The sequence below is a fragment of the Schistocerca gregaria genome, chromosome 1 (assembly GCF_023897955.1).
Source record: "Schistocerca gregaria isolate iqSchGreg1 chromosome 1, iqSchGreg1.2, whole genome shotgun sequence".
In the NCBI taxonomy this organism is placed as follows: Eukaryota; Metazoa; Arthropoda; class Insecta; order Orthoptera; family Acrididae; genus Schistocerca; species Schistocerca gregaria.
The window spans coordinates 736,229,081-736,251,770 of NC_064920.1; the positions used below are offsets into that span (position 1 = coordinate 736,229,081).

At 44.1% G+C, this 22,690-nt stretch overlaps 1 protein-coding gene and 1 pseudogene across 3 annotated transcripts in view; one reads left to right on the forward strand and one right to left on the reverse strand.

The window, feature by feature from the left end:
- The window catches only part of LOC126267208 (homeobox protein araucan-like), a 629,127-nt gene that overhangs the window by 77,329 nt on the left and 529,108 nt on the right, over nucleotides 1-22,690 (reverse strand). The gene's annotated exons all lie outside the window — the stretch shown is intronic.
- On the forward strand, nucleotides 5,485-5,602 carry LOC126290084 (5S ribosomal RNA; annotated as a pseudogene).

Genomic DNA, 22,690 nt, shown 5'->3' on the forward strand with positions numbered 1-22,690 from the left:
TGAATTACTGTAAAATACATTTACCGCGAAAAAACATTTGCTGTAAAACACGTTTACTACTCGCAACCAGCTTCGAGCCACTACAAACACATATTACACATTTTTTCTCTACATGTTTCCCAATAACGTCAGTCTAGTGCCCGCTGGATTTGCGAAAGTCTTAAAAGGGACTTTCCAAAATCGTAAAAACAGGTACCGGAGTAAAACTGTGAGTGCATCACAATGCGGTAACGGACGGACAGCTATTAATATGTTACGTAAGTGTACCAAGTGAATGAGTTCGATATACTTTACGCGAAGAATTCATTATGAGAAAATTTTGTGCGATACGTGTTGCATTTGCTGACCGAAATTAAATTTGCGTTTCAAGTATTTTGGCAATGGTTGGAAAGTTTGAAGGAAAAGTCAACTGTATTTCGTAGGGTGAAGGGGAAGCGGTATGTAAGCCGAACGAGGTGCCCGAGCGGTTCTAGGCGCTACAGTCTGGAACCGCGCGACCGCTACGGTCGCTGGTTCGAAACCTGCCTCGGGCATGGATGTGTGTGGTGTCCTTAGGTTAGTTAGGTTTAAGTAGTTCTAAGTTCTAGGGGGCTGATGACCTTAGAAGTTAAGTCCCATAGTGCCCATAGCCATTTTTTTGAAGCAGTGTGTAATCAGAAATGGCTCTGAGCACTATGGGACTTAACTTCTGAGGTCATCAGTCCCCACTTAGAACTACTTAAATGTAACTAACTAAGGACATTACACACATCCATGCCCGAGGCAGGATTCGAACCTGCGATGGTATTTGGTCGCGAGGTTCCAGACTGTAGCGCCTAGAACCTCTCGGACACTCCGGCCGGCAGTATGTAATGAGGTGAAGTATATTTCATTTGTCGTAAAGGTAATGTTTCTGTGTGCCAATCGGCTTATTTGTTCTGTTAGAAACGTAACTGGTTGTGTCCCAGGACAATAAATAGAAAGACGCGTTGCTGAAAAGTGAGAAATGCCTCTTTCTTAGGGACAGTTCACTCTTCCACAAAGTGTGTTGCCCTGTCATAGGATTATGTCAAAATGTAAGAGCATATTTTTCCACCTAAGGACAGCAGTCTTTCACTACCAGACTGGTATACTTCGTCTTCTCAATGCTCATAACAGCAACTGTTTTGAAGCAATTATGTAACTGCTGCGTAGCGAAACCAAATCTAAATCTATGATAATTCTAGGATCAATTGCAATTACTCGCAAATTATCTTTCTTGTAACACGTGTCTGGTTATCTGTTAGTTTGAGAGGTACAAATAAGCTCGTAAAAGGTCTGAGATATTTATATAATGCATGAAAAGCAATGTGCTGGTGGTTCAACATACGTGGCTTGAAATGATTAAAGGAAGACAGTGGGGCATTTGCATCCGCAGATAAATTTTTAAGACCGACAGCAGCGATTACCGCAGTGTCAAGCTATTTAGACAGAGGATACGAGCAGCTACGTTTGCCTTCAACAGACTTCCGTAACCTCGAGACTTTGCACAAAGCCTTACGCAACCACATCGCTGTTGCCACGGAAACCGAAATCTGATTGTACTCATTGTAGCACTCTGTTGCAGATCTGACCTTTATTGGCAGCTTATTCAAATGCCTCTTAGCTGCAAAAGCAACCACTTTTCATGTTATATAGTGATAAATAACTCCATTAATGCATTATTAGCATACTATCTCCCTGTGTCTGCAGCCCTGCCCTGTTCATAGTTTCAATATTTATAGACGACATATCCTTTTATGTTAAGACATTCATAAAACAAAACGAATATTAGATAATTTACGTTTCTTTCATTAATCATAGTGACCAGTAAACCGCCAAAACGAAATGCTTTTTTCAGAGATTTTTTGTGTTGCGGCCTTCGTGTACAAATAACTTTATCCGATCGCTGGATACTCCAGCGATAATTCAAGTTTCGGTACCATAAATCAGCTCTTTTACGAAGAGCTTATTAGCATCAGTGGCACTCGCTTATATTACACTATCTTGTCATATGCCGAACATTCCGCGTCACAAATCAAATCCATGGACCAGCTGCAGACATGACACTTGAGATCAGTTTGAAACAAATGTATAGATGGTACAATTAACTCTACTTAATTTGTGCCACGTTCACAATTAATGGTAACAGCAGCAAACCGAACAGTTTAGTATTTGTATTTCTGTTTCTTCATCTTTTGTAGTCCGATAAATGATTAGTGTATTCTAATATCTCCACGTGAGACGTGTTTGGGAGCGATTGACTGTCTGCACAGTCTCCAAGTGATAGGAGTAGCAATACTATGGCATCGGCCGCACGAACTGCAAGCCCATCTCGCAGTCACTGCCTCTTTATTCAGCGCAAACTTATATACTACGTAAGTCACTAATATTTTATAATAATTCATTGTATAGAAAGATTATGTACCTTACGTAGTAATTTATAAGCAACTACCAGCATTCCCTGCATAGTGGAAGACAAAGATCACGGAAAATAAAACAAAGTGGCTTGCAGGCCGGTAGAAAACAACTGCAGCTACCCAGAGGACATAATTAGGGTCATTAGCAGTCGGATAATATCGTGTGAGAGGTACTTGTGTTGTCGTCCTGTTCTACATTGCAGCGTTTCTGCACGCTATGCTGCGATAACCTGAGAATCGAGGTACACTGACACACAAGGATGAAGCAGGCGACGGCAGGTTGTAAGGGGTGAAAAAAGAGGGGTCAGGGACGGGGATGAATTTGCGGAAACACCTAGAAATAATTTGCCTAGTATCTCTGCGACTGCTTATATTTAAAACAAAGTCTTCATAGGCCTTTGAATTTAAAACAAATTCATTTAAAAACCGTAGCTGGTTTGCACAGATTTTTTAAGATCTTGAATAGCAACGTCGTGTGAGGAGCGTGGGAAGGAAGACTGAACAATCCTACGTATGAGCTCTCACATCTGTCATTGTCTCGTTGTAGTCATATCGTGAGACGAATGTGGGAGGCAGCAATATGATGCGTCATCGGTTCGCGTTTGACAGTATGCCCAACCCAATACGTCCCCAAACGCCACGAATAAAAACGAAATTTTACTGAGCCTCATACCTCGGGTGCTACTGGTGATGGAAAAGTACAGTCAAGTATTAGCAATTTTTATACTAACGGAAGGACCATCTTACTGCAACTATCCTACGGTACAGGTGAAAGTTTGAATATTATACACTTCGTCCCTCTCAAGACAAATGGAGGTCTACAGTTCCTCTTAAGGGGCTTATGGGCGGCTGCTGAGAAAAACCCGAAAAACATAGCTTTTAGGTACTAAAATTGAGCCGCGCATTCCAAGATGGCTACGCGCAGCAAATGGCTGCAAATTTTACAATTTATTCCTAAGACCCCGATCTCAAACATCTTTGAAAATTTTCTTTATAACTTCATCCGTTTCCGAGGGACAGATATTTAAAGTTACCTTAAATATGTGCGTAAAGTATGTCAATAATATCCGGTGTGAGGCGAAAATGTAGTTTGTGAAGTGACGTAACACATAGAAATATGCTGTAAACTGCCTCGTTTATAAAGAAAGATTCTGGAAAACCAATGTAGTTGTACTGAAGCACATGCTAAAGTTAGTCCTCTTTTTTCATATAAAATTCCGGCCTGAGGTGTAAAATTATGTAGCTTTGCGTTATTTCAATGTTACATACGCGAACTACCAACCCTTAACTGACCCGTAAGTTCTTTTCATGTGAGTAACATGCCCTGCTGTAGTAGGCAAAAGAACAAAATCGGTGGAAAAGCACTATCAGAGCACAAAAAAGGCAAATATGCTCCTGTTCTGATTAAATGTGGGGTACAAGCTGACTCATTCTACCTTTCTCAGCACCTTTAAAAATTTCCCAAAAATTTTGGCATTGCAACATATTCGCACTTTTTCATTCTGAGAGAGGAGACAGTGGCAGTGGGGAAGAGACAGTGGCAGTGGGGAAGAGACGGGAAGGTAATAAATACTGGAAGATAAAAAACAGTGGATTGATGTGGAAAGAGGGAAGGGGAGAAAGTACGAGAGTAAGAGAAGGACACAGTGGCAGAGGAACATAACATTGCTAGGAAAAGAATGGAGAAGACAGTGCAAGCGGGGAAAGGAATAAGGAGGATGACTAAGTGAGAGAGGCTGAGCGCCAGTGATTAGAGACAAAGGCTAGAGATAGTAACAGTGAGAAGAGACAGCAGCAGGGAGATGGAATTACCGAGATTGTAACAGTAAGAGAGAGCAACAGGGACACGGGAGTACGACAGAACGGACGAGACTGTGATGGTGGTGGTTAGTGTCAAACGTCCCGTCGACAATGAGGTCATTAGAGACGGAATGCAAGCTCGGGTTAGGGAAGGATTGGGAAGGAAATCGGCCGTGCCCTTTCAAAGGAACCATCCCGGCACTTGCCTGAAACGATTTAGGGAAATCACGGAAAACCTAAATCAGGATGGCTGGAGACGGGATTGAACCGTCTCCTTCCGAATGCGAGTCCAGTGTACTAACCACTGCACCACCTCGCTCGGTGGACGAGACTGTGACTGAGAGACAGGATAACAGTAACAATTAGAAACATACAAAGAGATAATGACAGCGGATTGGGCTGAATGAGAGCGGAGCGGACAAATGGGGGTGGATAGGTATGACTACTTGCAGCGATGGACTAGTGAGTGTCAGCGAGTTACAGTTAGGGGAGCTTGTGGGAGTCAGAGGCGAGTTCCACATTAAAAGAGAGTGCTAACATGTTCGCATGCCAAAATTTTAAAGGTGCTGAGGAACGTCTTATAATACGTTCTGGCCCTAGGCGGACAAATCGTCGCCACAGGCCGTCGTGTCATACGCTGCTCCTGGCAGGTAAGGAGGTTCACGTTGTCAGCACACAGCTCACCCGGTCGTTGTCGGTTTCTTGACCTTAGAACCGCTGATAGCTCTTCCGTTTACCTCACGAAGCTGAGTGCACCCAGTGCCAGTCTTTCTGGTAAGGAAAAATCCTTGCTATGCCAGGCATCGAACCCGGGACTCTCGCATGGAAGTCTACCGCGCTGACCACTTTTTTTTCCCAACTTGGTTTATTCACACCAACTATATTGTAGAGTTCGACCACGTTATACATGTTATAACTCGTATCATTAAAGTAAAAGTCGTTCGAGAATGGTCAACAGCAGACTGACTACATTTTTAAAGACGTACATGACATTCATTATCTATTGCCTTATTTCGTAACCGCTGCAGGAGATGTCCAGTTTTAGATTTCTGCTTACGGAGGGCAGCCGTCGATTTGGTGGGAATTGTATCCGCGGGAAGTGTAGCCCCAGCCGTCTACCCTCGCCTTCGCTGCATGAGAAATTCCAGCTCAGTGACTGCTTCAAGTTGGTCTTCTCGAAGGGTAGTTTGTTGGTTTTCCAATTCCTGTCAGGTATGTATCCACATTCTCGTTTCCCGAGTTTGATTTCTCTGTTTATCTTCTCTGTGCCAACGGCCTTGCCGCAGTGGTAGCACCGGTTTCCGCCAGATCACCGAAGTTAAGCGCTGTCGGGCAGGGCTAGCACTTGGATGGGTGACCATCCGGTCTGCCGAGCGCTGTTGGCAAAGCGGGGTGCCCTCAGCCCTTGGCAGGCAAACTGAGGAGCTACTTGATTGAGAAGTAGCGGCTCCGGTCTCGGAAACTGACATACGGCCGGGAGAGCGGTGTGTTGACCATATTCGCATCCAGTGACGTCTGTGGTCTGAGGATGGCATGGCGGCCGGTCAGTATCTTTGGGCCTTCATGGTCTGTGCGGGAGGAGAGAGAGAGTTTATCTTCTCTGAACTCTCAGCGTCACGCTCTGAAAGACCCTTTCTACCAGCTTGGGTGCATCAGCATATGAGGAGGGTACCACATTCATCATGTAGTGGGTTTTTTCTTTTAATATCCAAATGAATGTTGTGCATGAATGCTGTTCACAACAAATAAACTTAAAAAAAAGAAAGAAAAGTTGCTTCTTCTGCGGTGGTAGCTTCTTCCCATTTGGAAATGAAATTTACCTCGCGGCAGTATGTAACCGTCCAGCCACGGAGGCGGAGCTTCTTTGAACGTACGCTCTAGAAATTTCAACAGTGAACCTCTCCATGATACACATGCCTCTCTTGTAGCGCCTTCCTTTGGTGTTTTATGAACATTGGCGTAACGCTCTAAAGCTTATTAAACGCTGCTCTTCGTTGTATGTTCTTATAATGCTACCGGGCATTAGTCACAGACTAATGATCAGTACTCGAGGGAAGTAAGAAAGATTTGTGTTTAACGTCAAGTCGACAACGCAGTCATTAGGGACGGAGGGCAGCGCGGGATTAGCCGAGCGGTCTGAGGCGCTACAGTCATGGCCTGTGCGGCTAGTCCCGGTGGAGGTTCGAGTCCTTCCTCGGGCATGTGTGTGTGTGTGTGTGTGTGTGTGTGTGTGTGTGTGTGTGTGTGTGTGTGTGTGTGTGTCCTTACGATAATTTAAGTAGTGTGTAAGCTTAGGGACTGACGACCTTAGCAGTTAAGTCCCATAAGATTTCACACACATTTCAACATTTTAAAGGAATGGAGAGTAAGCTCTGATTAGGGAAGTACAGAGAAAGAAGTAAGCTGTGGCCATGCGATGGAAACAGCCAGGCGTCCGTCGTAAGCGATTCAGGGAAATCAAGGAAAATCTTAATCTGGGTGGCCGGGTGGGGAGTTGAACCATCGTCCCCCCGAATAAGAGTCCAGTGCTGTAACCACTACGCCATCTCTTTCGGTACCACTACTCGAGAATCAGTGGAACAGCTGTACTGTAAGGCATTCGTTTCTTCAATTTATTACATTAATTTTAAGATTCAGTGAATGTCAACCAGATTCGCTTTCCCTACAATTAATTTTATATAGTCATTTAAATTTAGCTCGCTCCGTACATTTACTCCTACGCACTCTCTTGTTTGCTGTTTGCAATGGTTTATCGAAACCAGAGTAAGCGAAACGTAATTGATTTATTCGCCCATTTATGTGCTATACGTGACGTTATTTACATTCCGGAACAACTGCCAATATCAGCATCAGGCGCGATTATCTGAAAGATTTCCTGAATTTTGCTAAAGTCGTCTGGCGATGCAACCTTCCTATAGACAGCACAGCGCCTGTGAACAGCCTGATGGTGGTTCCTACATTATCTCCTGGTTCATTCACATATACAGTAAACAGAAACCCTTTAACGCTCCCTCGCGGTAAATGACATCTGGCCATTGTGTTTCGTCAAGAACGAGTCGAGTTCCATCTGCTCCGCCACCTCTACCATCATACGCTGAAAACCAAACACAAGACTGGACTACAGATTCCATTCGTGTGAGAAGCGAAACAGCAAATGAAAGCAAGTCTAACACACGTGTTTTGTTAGGGGGGGGTATGTAGTGAGCTTTCAGAGTGCACCCTTCCAGTCCCCCGCCGCCGTCTGTACTCAACGGCAGCAGGGAACAAAGGCCGCCGTTAAATACAATAACTCGCCTGTCCACACAAATCCCGGCGGCATCGATTGACGGCGGCAGTGGCGCCGGCGCGCTCGCCCTGCCACCTGTAGGCGGAGGCCGCAGGCAGCGGCGGCGGCCGCCATCTTGCCACTGACGGCGGCGGCGGTCATCGGCGCGCTGCATTATGGATGACGGCGCGCGGAGCTTGCGGGCGCGCCGCCATTTGCCGCCTCCTCCCGCCCGCCGGGCATTTGTTATACCGAGGACACACAAATGCAGCGGCCCGCTCCTGGGATCGGTCGTTCCCGCTTACGGTTTTCCCGGTCGCGACATCCCCTGTGGGGGTGACGATCGCAAATGCGTTTCGGATACCAAGCGGAACGCTCGCCCCGGGAACATCAGTGCTTTCTCGAGAACCTCTTAGGCGGAGCACGCCTCTGTCGCCAGCCCGCGTCTCTCCCGCGGGAGGCATCCGTTCTCACGCTTAGAGGGAGCCTCTCACGACACCGGTTCGGTGCAAGCGCGTCTCCCCGTCGTTCGGGCTTATTTACAGTGCTTCACCAGTCTGCGCAGTACGCCTGTTTGCAACGGCAGTTTTGGGTGGCGGCGTATGAGAGATATGGTGCTAATAGCTAGGCCATACTGCCATTCTAAGGAACAACGCCGCTTGCTACTTTATTCTTACTGAAGCTACGAACAAGTAGGTGGATGAGCCAGTGAGTAAATTAACTCCGCGGCTAGGCCTGGGGAACCATGTGGCACCGGTCAGCTACTGCGTCATGCAGTACCATATGGTGCCATGTGGAAAGATAAATAATCCTGGCAGAGCTTAGGAAGAGGATATGAACGGGCTGAAGAAGAATATGGGACCACACAGTTTACAAAACAACGTTGTTGGTGGAAGTTGCATTGGCAGCTCTCCTCAGGCTTTTCTCCACCGTTATAGCTGCTTGTGGCGACAGACGGAGCGAGATCAGTAAAAAAAAAATCCAGTGAAAACTTTGCTTCTACGGATCTCGCTCCGTCTGCCGCCAACAACAGTCATAATGGTGGGGAAAACCTTGAAGATGGTCTCAGGAGAGGGCCGAAACCGGTTGCTAATAAATAAAAAAATCTTAAAACGCGTTTGAGACTGTTTTCATTTGATTTTCAGCATTTTATACCGATCGCTGAGCTACAGTTACAGAATGATTTCTAAAACGTTTTCGGGAGCATGACTGTTAGAATTGCGAGAACGCACAATCGCACAGTAATCGGCCAACATATAACACGCAAAATGATCAAGACGGAAAAAAATCAGAGGAATTGGAGCTCCAGCGGAGGCTTACCGATATTTTTTCCTTCCACTCACCACTGGTGAACGTACCACGAAAATGCGTAATTTCGTTGATAACATAAGTAATCTCTGTCACACGCTGCAAAATGTAGATGTAGATATAGATGCTTAATTGGGAGGAGCATGTCTTAAGCAATTCTCATCTGTCGCAGCCGAGCACTTATACAGCCGATGGAGAAAAAGGATGGCATCGTTAGCATTTTCTGCCACAGACTTCAAAAACTGCGCACACTAATGCACGCCGGCGACGAATCGCTGTCAGTGGCGCAAGGAGCATAGCGTGATGAGTGGGAATCTAGTTTCAGTAAACGATTCCGGGCTTGTCAAAGGTTTAACGTTCCGACTCCGTTGCGAGAATTCGAGGGAACAAATTAGTTCAGATTGGACAGGGATGAGGAACGGAATTACTGTGAAATTACTTGGAAAAACTGCGTCGATCTAATTAGATGAGTGGGGACTGGCTGTCGCATCTCTCCAGATTACTGGATGATGTGCACCTACGTACTCCCGGATGTTTTTTTGGTTATTAGTTATTTCCGTTACGATTCCATCAAAAGCAGGTTCAATTGGATACAGCTACTAATAGAACAATGCTAGGCCTTCGATTTGTCTCTGGCAGTTCGCGTCACCACCCCATCGCGGCTTCGGCAAATAAGGTACTTAATCGTTACCACGTGGACGTTCTAGATCGTTCGAAAGTAGAAAAACGTGATCCTGGAACATCGAATTTGCTACCACCGCGAGTCCAACTACCACAATAGATAGTAACCACTGTAAGGTAGAGCTAGACGAGAGAGAGAGAACACACACACACACACACACACACACACACACACACACACACACACCACGCCACACCACACAGAGGGGAGAGAGAGAGAGAGAGAGAGAGAGAGAGAGCGATACTAGCAGTAATGCTGGTCGCAGCATGCCGGTTGCGAGTATAATTGTGTCGCGTCACGATGCCATCGTACGTCATGCCGTCGCCACACACGCGGAAACAGGCGAACCGCCCATTACATGTGGCTACGTCGTGTCAGTCGGCCCACCGGCGTCGCACGGAGAGAGATTAATGACCGGAGTCGCGCTTTCTCAGAAACTCTCCTCCAACAATTTCACGACTAGTCTGACACATTGTAACGACATTAGGTTGCGTGCGTGACATCGCATAAAGGCATCTGCTTAAGAGTGGTCGTAATACGAAACAATGGATTTCTCATCAGTTATGATAACATGCTAAGTCCATGATATGCAACAGACTTCTAATTTAACCAACAGGTCAAATAGTCTCAGCGAAAACTAGTAAAGAAGTAAGTTAAACATAAGAGTACTACGTTTGCTTTACTCGTTGATATGATTTGATCAGATCAACTTTTACAAAAAATGGCTCTGAGCACTATGGGTTTAACATCTGAGGTAATCAGTCACCTAGAACTTAGAACTACTTAAACCTAACTAACCTAAGGACATCAGACACATCGATGCCCGAGGCAGGATTCGAACCTGCGAACGTAGCGGTCGCGCGGTTCCAGACTGAAGCGCCTAGAACCGGTCGGCCACACCTAAACTGTTACAAAATCACTTTTCTTCAGACAGTAAAATATTATCAAACGATTTTCCTTTGAGATTTTTTCAATTATTTTCTTAGTGTTAACTCCCAACATGCCTTTAAGCTTTTTTTTTTTAGGTCTCCTTTGGTGTGTAGCAACAAGGTACAACTGGGATCCCAGTTGATATTTGGCTGCAAAGGTGTGAGAGTAACATCACCACAATAATTGTGGAGGAACACCGCAGTAGTTACACAGCTAGAAGCCCACTGAAATCCGATAATAATGACTGACAAAGGAAACAATGGTGACAATACCAGGTAACTTGGTGGTCATGTTTGTAACTATAAGCGATTGTTCACCGATCACATCATCCAAGCCGGCCTGTGTGGCCGAGCGGTTCTAGGCGCTTCAGTCTACGGTCGCAGGTTCGAATCCTGCCTCGAGCATGGTTGCTTGTAATGTCCTTAGGTTAGTTAGGTTTAAGTAGTTCTAAGTGACTGATGACCTCAGTAGTTAAGTCTCATAGTGTTCAGAGCCTTTTTTTAAAAAAAACAGTCTACATCACATATATATTGTATATATTTCACTTGTGACCGATTTCGGTACAGTTAACTTCGTATTTTTTTTTTTTTCACGCGGCTGTGATAGGCACGTTACTACCATATCTACGTCGAAGATGAAGACAGTGCTATGGAAGATTAATCGCCAACATTGTAGCGAAGTTCACGGTGTCATCCACAGATTTTTGAGAGAGTTAAAGAAAGTTAGTAGCCCCCAGATTGTCGAGAATTCGGAGCATTCGCTTTTGATAGTCGGAGCAAGTCTTTTGTCCGATATGAGCAAGAGGAAGAGACTTTCAACAGAAATTGAGCTCGCTTTCTCGCTCTTCGTTTCTACCATTATGTCTCTCAATTTTCTCTCCATGTCATTATTTATTCCTCTGTATCCCGATTCTCCCTTTCTTTGCTCTTACAGGTCCTTGGGTTAGTTAGGTTTAAGTAGTTCTAAGTTCTAGGGGACTGATGACCTCAGATGTTAAGTCCCATAGTGATCAGAGCCATTTGAACCATTTTGAAAGTTAAAAGCGACAGTAAACTTTATGGAATTGCCAACTCAGCTCTCCGTGCTAGGCCAGATCGTGGCATCCCGGTAAACGTAGGTAAAATGTTGACACTACTGAAACCGATATGGAATTCGAAGGTGGAATAACAATTAAGACAGGCGCTGAGCATAGAACGCGGGAGTACAAGCTGTATGGAGAGTAGGCCGCCCTGCCACCAAGAATGCGCAGGTATCTCCTCCGGAGGCACAGAATAATGCCGCGGCACAGGAAAGGCACACACGCGCACGCAGCAAGGAAACACAACAAAACGAAGGAGCGGCCAGCCAGCGGCAGACGCGGCTTCCTCGGCGTCGTCCCTGCGCTTGTGGTGTCCCCGACAACAGCACACAAAGAGAAAGAGAAAGAAAGAGAGAGAGAGAGAGAGAGAGAGAGAGAGAGAGAGAGAGAGAGAGAGAGAGACAGGCTGACCCGCGACCTTAGAACCGCAGGTTGCAGTGCTACACACAACTCCAAGCCTCTCCGTAAGTAGCAAGGAAATTCGTTCTCACTCCCGACTGGCGATAAACGCTAAGTGGTACTGCCGCGTTCTGGGCAGATCTCGGTATCCTTGTCAAGCTGGAGGCTTACATTAACCGTGCTCTGAGGCGCTCAAATGTTTCAGGTCTTAAATGTTACAAGCACTTCTTTGAAAATTTGTCCAATGATATCCACCAAACTAACTCGCCTCGAATGTCGAATGAAGTGTACAAGATACAAGAAATTACGTTTCCTCCAAAACAGTACACTACTGTGTAGCGCTAAGACTGTAATATTTACCTGTATCACCTTTTCCTCCATTTCTTGAACAACGAAGTATCACCTCAGGCTGTATGGCAAGCGGAAAAGGAAATTATATCTCAGATGTATGGTGATGTCCACTCCTTTGCATCTGCAGCCTTTATTCACAAATGTATTACTCGACATTTTGCAACGAAGCAGTGTAAGTGATACAGCAACTCTAATTACATCGAAATCAAACCATTTACACCGATTTTTGCTTTTGTTGCCTCGTTTCATCTTTGTGTTTACAATGATAACAGCAATTCAAAGGAAGCTTATTCGAATAAATCGACCCCAGTGGCCGAGCAGTTCTACACGCTTCAGACCGGAACCGCGCGACTGCTACGGATGCAGTTTCAAATCCTGCCTCGAGCATGGAATGTGTATGATGTGGCTCTGAGCACTGTGGGACTTAACATCTTAGGTCACACACCCCTAGAACTTAGAACTACTTAAACATAACTAACCTAAGGACAACAAACACATCCATGCCCGAGGCAGGATTCGAACCTGCGACCGGATCGGTCACGCCGTTCCAGACTGAAGCGCCTTTAACCGCACGGCCGCACCGGCCGGCGTGTATGATGTCCTTAGATTAGTTAGGTTTAAGTAGTTCTAAGTTCTAGGGGACTGATGACCTCAGATGTTAAGTCCCATAGTGCTCAGAGCCATTTGAACCATTATTCGAATAATGGGGGACTATGGTGTATTCTGACAAATCTAATCACTGCCGCAAGTAAATAAGAATATTGCTTAATCAAAATGTATTGGATTATACTGTACCAGTTAACCTTCCATTCTTCAAAAAATTGAACTCCCATGTATATCTCATCTTCACTGTATGATTACAAATGAGTTAATGTGTTCATTTTTCATAAGCATATTAGCGGGAAAAGCTTAGGAAAGGTGTGAAATTATGCTTAAAGTGTGTTTTAAGTCAATGACTGCTCCCATTGTCATATAATGGATAAACATAATCCCGATATTTGCGCACCATCAATTACATTACCTCAAAGGAAACACCCCTTTTCTAGCTATAATATTTGTATTACTGTGTCAAACGTTTAACAGACGAATTTTTAAATTCATAAATGCGATCAGTAATTATATGAAATACTGAAAATTAAACTTTTGTTGCCCCCGGACGCCGTTTCGTTAGGCAACCAGAAAAAGCTCCCATTTCCGGGGTAGCGATTTAGTAATGCAGAGTTCACGTTGGAGAGGTCTTTTTCAGTCCACCAGGAATGTGGAACAACAAAGGCTCTCCTCTCGGCGCCGAATATATATATTTGAACCCGCCGATTGAGACCTGTCCACGCAACAATTATCTTTTTCCAGCCAAACTAATACTGAAAGCCTGTAAGAATTCCAGTTGTTTCTATACCTCAGAATTTTGCGTTGGTGATGTGTGCGGAAGCCTACCAATTTTACATGTATGAGACGTTCTCAGCAACACAAATGCCACACCTAGTGTAGTAGTTAAGTGCGTGACTACGAATCCACGCCAGTCCTAGTATTTTATCTGTCACATCACGCAGTGTTAGTGACTATGGAAAGTTGAACCATTGTCCACGTTAAACTGCAGGTACCTTGCAGATGACTGGGTAAATCTGTCCAAAGATGAGAGGCATGTAGGGAATATCATCTCTAACAGATCCATGCCTAGTAAAGTACTCTGATGTTTCAATGTTGCAAGCTTTAGGCATTTCTTATATCGACAGAAGTCACTACCAAAGGAATCAGCCATTTTTTTAAAAAAACTTCTCGTTTCCGCCACCATCGGTAAAAACGGAGTCCTTACTGTAACACCACTCTGTCTGTCTCTTTGTCTATCTGCCTATCCGACGGTTGAAATCCCTTTCACAGGAACAGGGAGAAGTATTGAGTTGAAATTTATCACTTACTGAGGTCCACCGGTCCTTTGTGGCGAAAACAATTGAAGCTTCAAGTTAATGCAATGAAAAGATGCGTACATTTAGGCGGCACATTTTGTCCCTCGCGAACGCACTCATTACAACCTTAAGAGTACTCCCCAATCACCTAGAATCATGAAATTTGGCAAGAAGCGAGGTTTGACAGTACAAGTAAATGGGGAAATATCAGTATCACACTAAAAACCTATTTCTTTTGTCATTTGTTAACAGACTTCAAACTTGAAATTAAAACATTCTCCTATGTTCTAGAATCTCTGAGACCAGTATCTTACCAGTATCAACGTCGATAACAGGCAAAAATCGTCTGGATTCTCGATTCGCGGAGTGGTTGAACCTTCTGCTTACAAAATTAGGCCTGTAACTTCCTGGCAGATTGAAACTGTGTGCCGGACTGAGACTCGAAAGCACAACCTTTGCCTTCGCAGGCAAGTGCTCTACCATCTCAGCTACCAATGCTGCTACCCGCGATAGGCAAGGGCCCAGAGTTCGAGTCTCGGTCCGGCACACAATTTTTAATCTGCCAGGAAGTTTCGTATAAACGCACACTCCGCTGCAGAGTGCAAATTTCATTCCGGATAATTAAGTCCGAATGGAACCCTAGTGCAATACTCCTTCTTGCACCTGGCCAATATTTTTGACAATTCCCAATATTAACTAATAGAATGCACTAGCAATTTCCTTTCCATATTTGTCATGTCACTATGTCTGCATGATAGAAAAATATAAATTACGATCATGTCAAACATGTAATTTCAGTCAGTATTATCCATTACACCAAAATCTTTCCTGAAACACAACTTCCTTTTCCAAGTACAGCGAGTGGCTATACATACCGTAGGACTATTGGATGATTGCAACTAGTTAACGATTAGGCAACCACCGATATATTCACATGAGACACTGTAAGTAAAGAGCCCACTGAGTAAGTGTGAATTCGCAGTTTTCGAACCCGTGGTGCGCCTTATTCGACAACTCGTCCCTCGAATGTAGCGAGCATGCACGCCCTCTGGGTTCGCAGAACTCTGGCCAGCCCTGAATAGAATGCCGAGTTCGGAATCCTGGTCGGCGCCAGAGAGTTTAATTGCAGGCGGCGGGCACAGCCGGCCGCACTTGTTAGCCAGGCGCGGCCAGATGAATGGTCCGTCCCGCGTGGCGCTCGGCGGACGGCCGGCGCTTGATTTACGCTCAGCCGCGAGGATCGCTCTCCTCATCTACAGGCCGGCGCCGGCGCGGGCGAGAGAGAGGGAGAGGACTGGATAACCATCTGCCGGCGCCGGGTCAAGGGACGCTGTCTTCCAGGCAGGTCGCACTCGCCAATGCTGCTGGCAGATCTGGACAGAGGCTGACGTCTCATCGAGGGCTTTAAAGTCGGGTCACTACACCAGTCCGAGCAGGGCTAGGTTGTGCCGTTCATGAAGGAACCACTCCAGGACATACTGAAGCGATTTAGGAAAATCACAACAACGCTGACCACGATGAGGAGTTGCGTCACTTTCTAGGTTAATTCTCTTTACGTTATTATTGTTATTTCATTTATTGAAATTTTCCTCTATACAAAGGTTTTTCTCCAACATAACAAATATCCGGAAATTATTAAATCTGTTGCGTAACCTCTTAATTTGCCAACTCAGGATGTCCCTCTAGGTGCTCTGATCTTATATATCTTCTTCCTTTGCACCAAGTCTTCTCATTGTTAGTTGTACATTTTAGAGCCAAGAGGTCACAGAGCGTCCTCTTCTGTTCTTTCCCTTCGCTTCTCACTCAAAAATAATTTTCGAAATTCTGGCTTCCTCCATTCTTCTTACATTCCCATACCATTGTAACTTCCTTCTATCCACCACATCAAGTGTTCGTTCTCTTACTTCCGTTCTCTTTAATATTTCCTCGTTGGTTACTTTCTCTTTTCTAGAAATTCTTGCTGATCTTCACCAGAAGGACATTTCTATTGCTTACAGTTTTTTTTTTTCAAATTAGTTGTCCACGTCACCACTCCATACATAACTGTGCTCTCTAGTATCGATTAACATATATTATATCTTTGGTTCGGTTTATTATATTTCTGCTCCATAAGACCGAACTGACCATCCCAATGACCTTCCTTCCACTGCTAATTCTTTTATTAATTTCTACCTGTCATTTTCCCTCCATCTCTAAAATGTATCCCAAATACCAGGAAGTATTGACCACCTTAATTTTCTTTCCCACTATATGTAAGTCACTTGGATCATTAGTGAGGTATTCTGTTTTCTGGCAATTAATCTTCAATCCTCATTTTCTGTATCCCATTGCTGATCGGTATATATATATATGCGCATCGTACCTGTCTTGTGCTACAACTACTTGATCATCAGCAAATAGTAGGTGATGTAAATAAACTCCATCTTTAATTTCTAGCCCCGTCCATTTGCATTTACGAGGCCATGTTTTAATACTGATGTCTATATAGATTTTAAATAATGTAGTTGACATGAGAATTCTTGTAACAGACCCTTCCTTGTTCTAAATTCCTGTGAAAGTGTGCTACCAATTTTCACTTGACACACGTTATCTTTATATATATATTTTGTATTATTTTAATTAAGAGACGCTTTATGTTTGCCACATGTAATGCTCTCCAATATAGCTTTCTCGGTACAGTATCATATGCTTTTATTAAAGCTATGACAATTAGTCCTACGATTATCAGTAGTAGTAGTAGTATCATCGTACGGCATTACAGAACATACACAAACATCAACGTTGTATTTACAGGATCATGTTTATATTTGACAACCAGCTATCAGCGTACAGTGTCACTTCATGAAAGTCTTTCAAAGGCCACCTTCAAAATCATGGAGCGCCCTGTTCTCTACTTAAATATTTCCTACACAGCAGAGCCACGCGCTGCACTTCCATACGGTCTCCAAGATGAGGCTATCAGTTTATCGCTGTAGATAATAGCTGTTTTACCATTTGCATTAAACACCTTTGGCTGTGATACTATTAAAACGCTATTTTGTTGAAATATAGCATTTAACTATTAAATATTCTTGAGATCAGTCACTCAGAAAATGATGTAGCTGTGTTGCGGAGAATTTAAACTACAACTTCTGTGAAGAGGAGTACACCATTTACCGTGAATCTGAAACACTCTTCCGGTAAAGCGAAGTGGTATAAGGAAACTATCTATTACTAACAAAAAAAAAAGAACGACAAGGAAGAAAACAAGCATTCGATTTTTTAGTCCACGTGGGAACGAGTTGTAAATTATACCAACATTTACAGGCGGAAGCCACAAGCTGCACACCTGAACTGACCAAAATTTGAACCACATTGCGAACGACCGTTCCACACCTTTCGTGGCTGGATATTATAATTACCTGCTCTCACTGCACACCTAAGTCCCAGAAGAAAACACTCTTCAGAGCTTTTAATAGCAAAGAGGCGCCAGTATCACATTAAAGTTGAGTGCTCCATTCCTTACAACTTCTATTATATCGCCACATTCTCTGATGTGTGGAGAGGAATAAAAATAACTATGTGATCTGATATGACAAAGTAAAATAAATGGAGCTATAGCACTAATGGCGAAAAACATCGTAGTCATGGTTTAGTTTGTTTCGTTATTTCGCTCGTTATGAGCACGAAAATGATAATCTGCTCACTGCCCAGCCTGTTCCTAGCTATTTAACATAACCTGCTGTTTTGAACGATAAACTAGCTCCTCATTTCCGCTTCAGATATCCAGCTCACAAATCACAGAAATAACAAAACCCGTCCGTAACCGGCTCTCGCATACATCCTCTTCACCGCCCGACACACACACACACACACACACACACACACAGAGAGAGAGAGAGAGAGAGAGAGAGAGAGAGAGAGAGAGAGAGAGAGGTGGGGGGGGGGGGGGGGGGGGGGGGGGACTTGCACACAATGTGTATTTCCTTAAGGTAATATGATCTTTAAATACTTCCAAATTACTGCGTCGAGTTTATTCCTCTAGTGTCCCAAATGACGTAGGGTCGAAAGGAGCAAGGAGCCCCAAAAAGTCCTGATGAACGCTACCTGTTATCTGGGACCATTCCAGTCGCTTTTCTTTCGAGTCCCACTCGCGTACTGCGGGAGGCGTTCTTTAGGCGCTCCAACTGAGGCCGCTGGCAATGGAGCGAACAGACGTATAGATAGGCTGTGAAAAGAAGAGCGCGCGAACGCTTGTGGTGTGGAACTGGCCTTTCCCGGTAGAGTGGCGTGATCAGTTTCCCGTCTAGCAGAGCAGTGTAGCGTGTTCTGATTTACGAAGATTCTGTTGATGTGTGTTTCTTGCATTAGTTACGTTTGCAACTAATTTCTGCATTCAGCATATCGTTAACATATTAAGGGGAAAATAAACACTCGCGGGCGTGTCCGAGCATCGCGTTGCAACTGATTGAAAAGGTTAGTTGTGGTAGGCGCGCTATGATATCGGGAAACAGCATGCAATTGTTCATTGTGATGTAGTTTGGTAGAGACAGATGATACTCGCCTGCTCGCTCTTCAGTTTGCCGATACACTATATATATACAGAGTGCAACAGCATGATTTGCAGCCTCAAGCATCTATACTGCGGCACTCTAATCACGATAAACAACAGGATATTGCTCAGTTCGAGATCTGCTCCGTTCATTGTTCTTAAAATACTCTCTATCCGCCTTTGCTAACTGTCGTACCAGAAACAGAGAACAGCATCATAAACTCCAGCTGTACTCCTTTCTGCAGCAGTACAAAAGTTACCGATGATTCACTGCACCTAGGTGATTAAAATTACAACACACCCAATAGAGATATAACATGTTCTCCATCAGTCAACATAGTTTCTGAGAGCATTCAGTCCGAGTGCGTCAAACCTATTCACTATGGATATAAACAGTTAACAATCCCATTTTGAGAGCATACTATCACTCACACAGTATTATTTGATTTTTCCCCACTTGAACACGTTGCAGATTCCTGTCTGAGATTTGTACGTTATCGAATTTATGAAGAGAGGCTCTCTCTCTCTCTCTCTCTCTCTCTCCCCCCCCCCCACTCCTTTTATGCTCCTCCCTCCGTTGACAGTGAGAGTTCATACATCACATGTCTGAAATGTAGAATGGAAAGCTAAGAAATAATTTTTATTTTCCATTCTCTATTCCGGCTAGCTGAAAAGCTGCCTGGATGTTTCCAGATGGACAGGTGGATGTGATTGTGGATATTAAGTCACCTGTAGTATATTCCACTTGCCCATCAACGCACAATTAATAACATGCAGTGTCCCCCTTGCGCATCTCCCCCCCCCCCCCCCCTCCTTGGCGAGGCAAGTTTATTAGAAGTAAAATAAAATAAAAAACAGAGTCGAAGGAACACACCAACTTTGAAAGCATATTTACAGACACACTACACAGACGTCAAATAGCTGTACCGACGCCAGCGCTCCAAGCGGTTGTATTTCACATTGCAGTGAATAGAAGACGAACGACTTTTATAACCGTATCTACGACGATGCCCTGGATTTGATCATATTTATTTGACGACAGGCGACATTTGACAAAGTTCCCTATTACACCATCAAATTTCTTTGACATAAATATTTGACATACCAACGTCGACAAAGAAATATGAAAGTGTAATACCGGCCCACAGTACAGATATTACTAGTATAGATAAATATTTCAGTAAATTTTGCTAGCTGCAGGAGTGTTTTTATATTAGCAACATACTTAACAGTTAGACAAGGATAACAAATATAGTGGATGTTTACTACATTTTTTTTTATAAATTATAGAATGCCATAGTCGTCACGTGACAGGGAGAACAACATTTATGCAGGAAGGTGAATATGCATAAATGTTGTTATTAGTTACATAGTAAATATCCAGATATTTGTTTATCTTGTATAATTGTTAACCCATAATAAAAGTATGTTGCCAAAATAAAAACACCTCTGCAGCTAGCAAAATTTACTGAAATATAACAGCTGTACTAATAATATTTGTACTGTAATACAATGTATCTCTTGCGAAAAACCATGATGTAGTAAAATGTGATATTTATCATATCCATATTCCTTGTAAAAACATCCAGTGTTTATTTGAATGAGTGTAAAACCAAGTGCAGCTAAATAATGTGTATATCTGAGTACACAGTTTAATAATGTACATTATAGGATGAGATTATATATATAACAAGACAGTGCATTGTAAGCACCTTAAATAAACTTTCGGTTTCGTAAACGTTTCGTCACCGATTACTAGATTTCCGTCAATTCCGCCAGCAGCATTAGCATTGCATCTAGCTACATTTGGTCCATAACATGATGTTCTTGTAACAACTCCATCTGATGATGAGCTTGCAGTGACCTCGAAAACATGTTTGTTGAATAAATCTTAACAAAAAATAAAAACAGCGACAGGTTGCATCTTTATTACTAGATAAATCGCCAATTCAAATCACAGTTGCAGTTCGCCATCCACAACAGATTTACTGATATATTTGACTTCATTCTTCCGTTCCTTCTTTTAGAACTTATACACGGATCTACAAGAAAAGCGAATACTTTCAACTCAGTTTGAGTGGAATACCCGTCAGGTGACTAGAATGCAACACAGCTGCTTTACTCATGGCATTAGTATGGCCTCAGTAACTCTGTTTCAAAGAACAACTGGACTAAAAACCTGAAGCATTCGCGATTTACCTTAATGAAATATTCCCGAGTAAGCTGGCTAACAAGACCATCGGCTCTTGTTGCATTTTCAACCCGTTTCAGTCTCTACTCTCACAACAGTCTTAAGGTTCAACAGCGTCTTGAATGAACCAGATAGAGTTGCTGATCATGTTATTGTGTTTCACTTTATCTCCAGGCAGTATAGTGGGTTCGCCAGATGGACTTGTAGCGTATTTCCGTGGCAACTGTCGGAAGAGCTGGAGTAATGCAACGAGCAGACAGGAAGGCACGCAGGAGCGTGTGGAGAGGGCGGGGTGCGCGCCGATGCGCCGATAGGACCCGCTCATTTATCTCGGCCAACACCTTCCGGTCGCCCGAGCTGCGAGCAAAAACAAAGAAGTTTTAATTAGGCCGGGCTGCGCCGGCCGGGCGGAGACCCACCCGTGGCCGAATCGAACGCTCCGATCCAGCCGGCAGATGCTCGATAAGGTGTGTGTGTGTGTGTGTGTATAGAACACGCAATAGAAAGAGGAAATGCAGGGAAGAGAACACATAAAAACACAAAGTGGTCACAGACGTGTAAGTAAGCAGTAAAATGAAACAGGGAACAGAGAATTACATGAAGGTGACTTTCAGATTCAAAATTCAGTCTGTCGTTTGTGTCCATGGCATAATTTAATACAGGACGAAATCATCATCGACAGAAAAGTGAAGTATGAGAATGACAGGATATGGGACAAAGATAGAGACCAGAAGAACCAAAGTTGTTCCGAACTCACGTGCTCCTGAGATGGTCAAAACAATTAAATCGACTTCTTGTATCATATCATTCCCTCTTTCATCAGATGCTTCTAAGATAGCAGATTCATCAACAAGTATATTCTAACACCATCCTAAATTTCATTCTCAGTTGATAATTCTCATATTCGTTGTCTTTCTAATAATATTCATTCTATCTATTTGCTGTGCCAAGCAGTCTTTCATGCGATTTGATACTATTATTTAGTTTGCGAAATGGAGCCATATTCTGTACTGAGCTTTTATTCCAGGCCTCAAATTTTCGACCGCTTCACTTTAACCGATTTGATAAAAAAAAAATCTCGAGCATCAGATCACCTGTCTCTCAGTCTCTTTTCTAATTCCTGGTCTGTTTTACCATTTCATCTTGTGCATTAGTGCAGATGCACACTATGCTCGAACTATTGCAGGAATCGGCGAAATGCCGCGAGTATGAGGCTAATGAGCAGGGTCACTACATCAGTACTATGTGGTATAAGCTGGGAATCTGGGTCTGGCTGGAGGCGTGCTGGTACAGTCGGTGCGGCTGTGGTAACCACCGTGTCCGGATAGCGTCAAGGTCAGCGCGTTTGCCTAGTGAGCTGGAGACCCGGGTTCGAATCCCTGTCCGGCAGAAATTTTCAACTTGCTCCATTGATATAAATCAATGCACACTGGCAGCTAATGTCATTAATTTCTTTGTGTCTTCATTTAGGGCTCTTTTAATATTTTTCATTCTACCTAGTGCGCATAATCTAATGACCTCGAAGTCGGCGGTGAGTGAATGCCTTCCACCTGGACCGAAGCGACGAAAAGTGCTGAGAGATTGGGAACCTGCTCGCCGCGCCGCGCTGCGTGAGGAAGAGTTCCCGCCGGCCGGCTGCTTAATTATCGGCAGGAGCGCGAGGTATCGGCGCGCCATCTCGCGGCCCCTTTGAGACGCCGCGGCGCCCGCGATCGCCATTCCAGACGGCGAACAAAAGGCACTAAAGGCCGCGCCGCTGGCTGGTGCCCCTAATTTACGGCTCTCGCCAGTGTCAAATACCACACCGCTCCAGCTCCAGCGTCAAGGCGGCTCA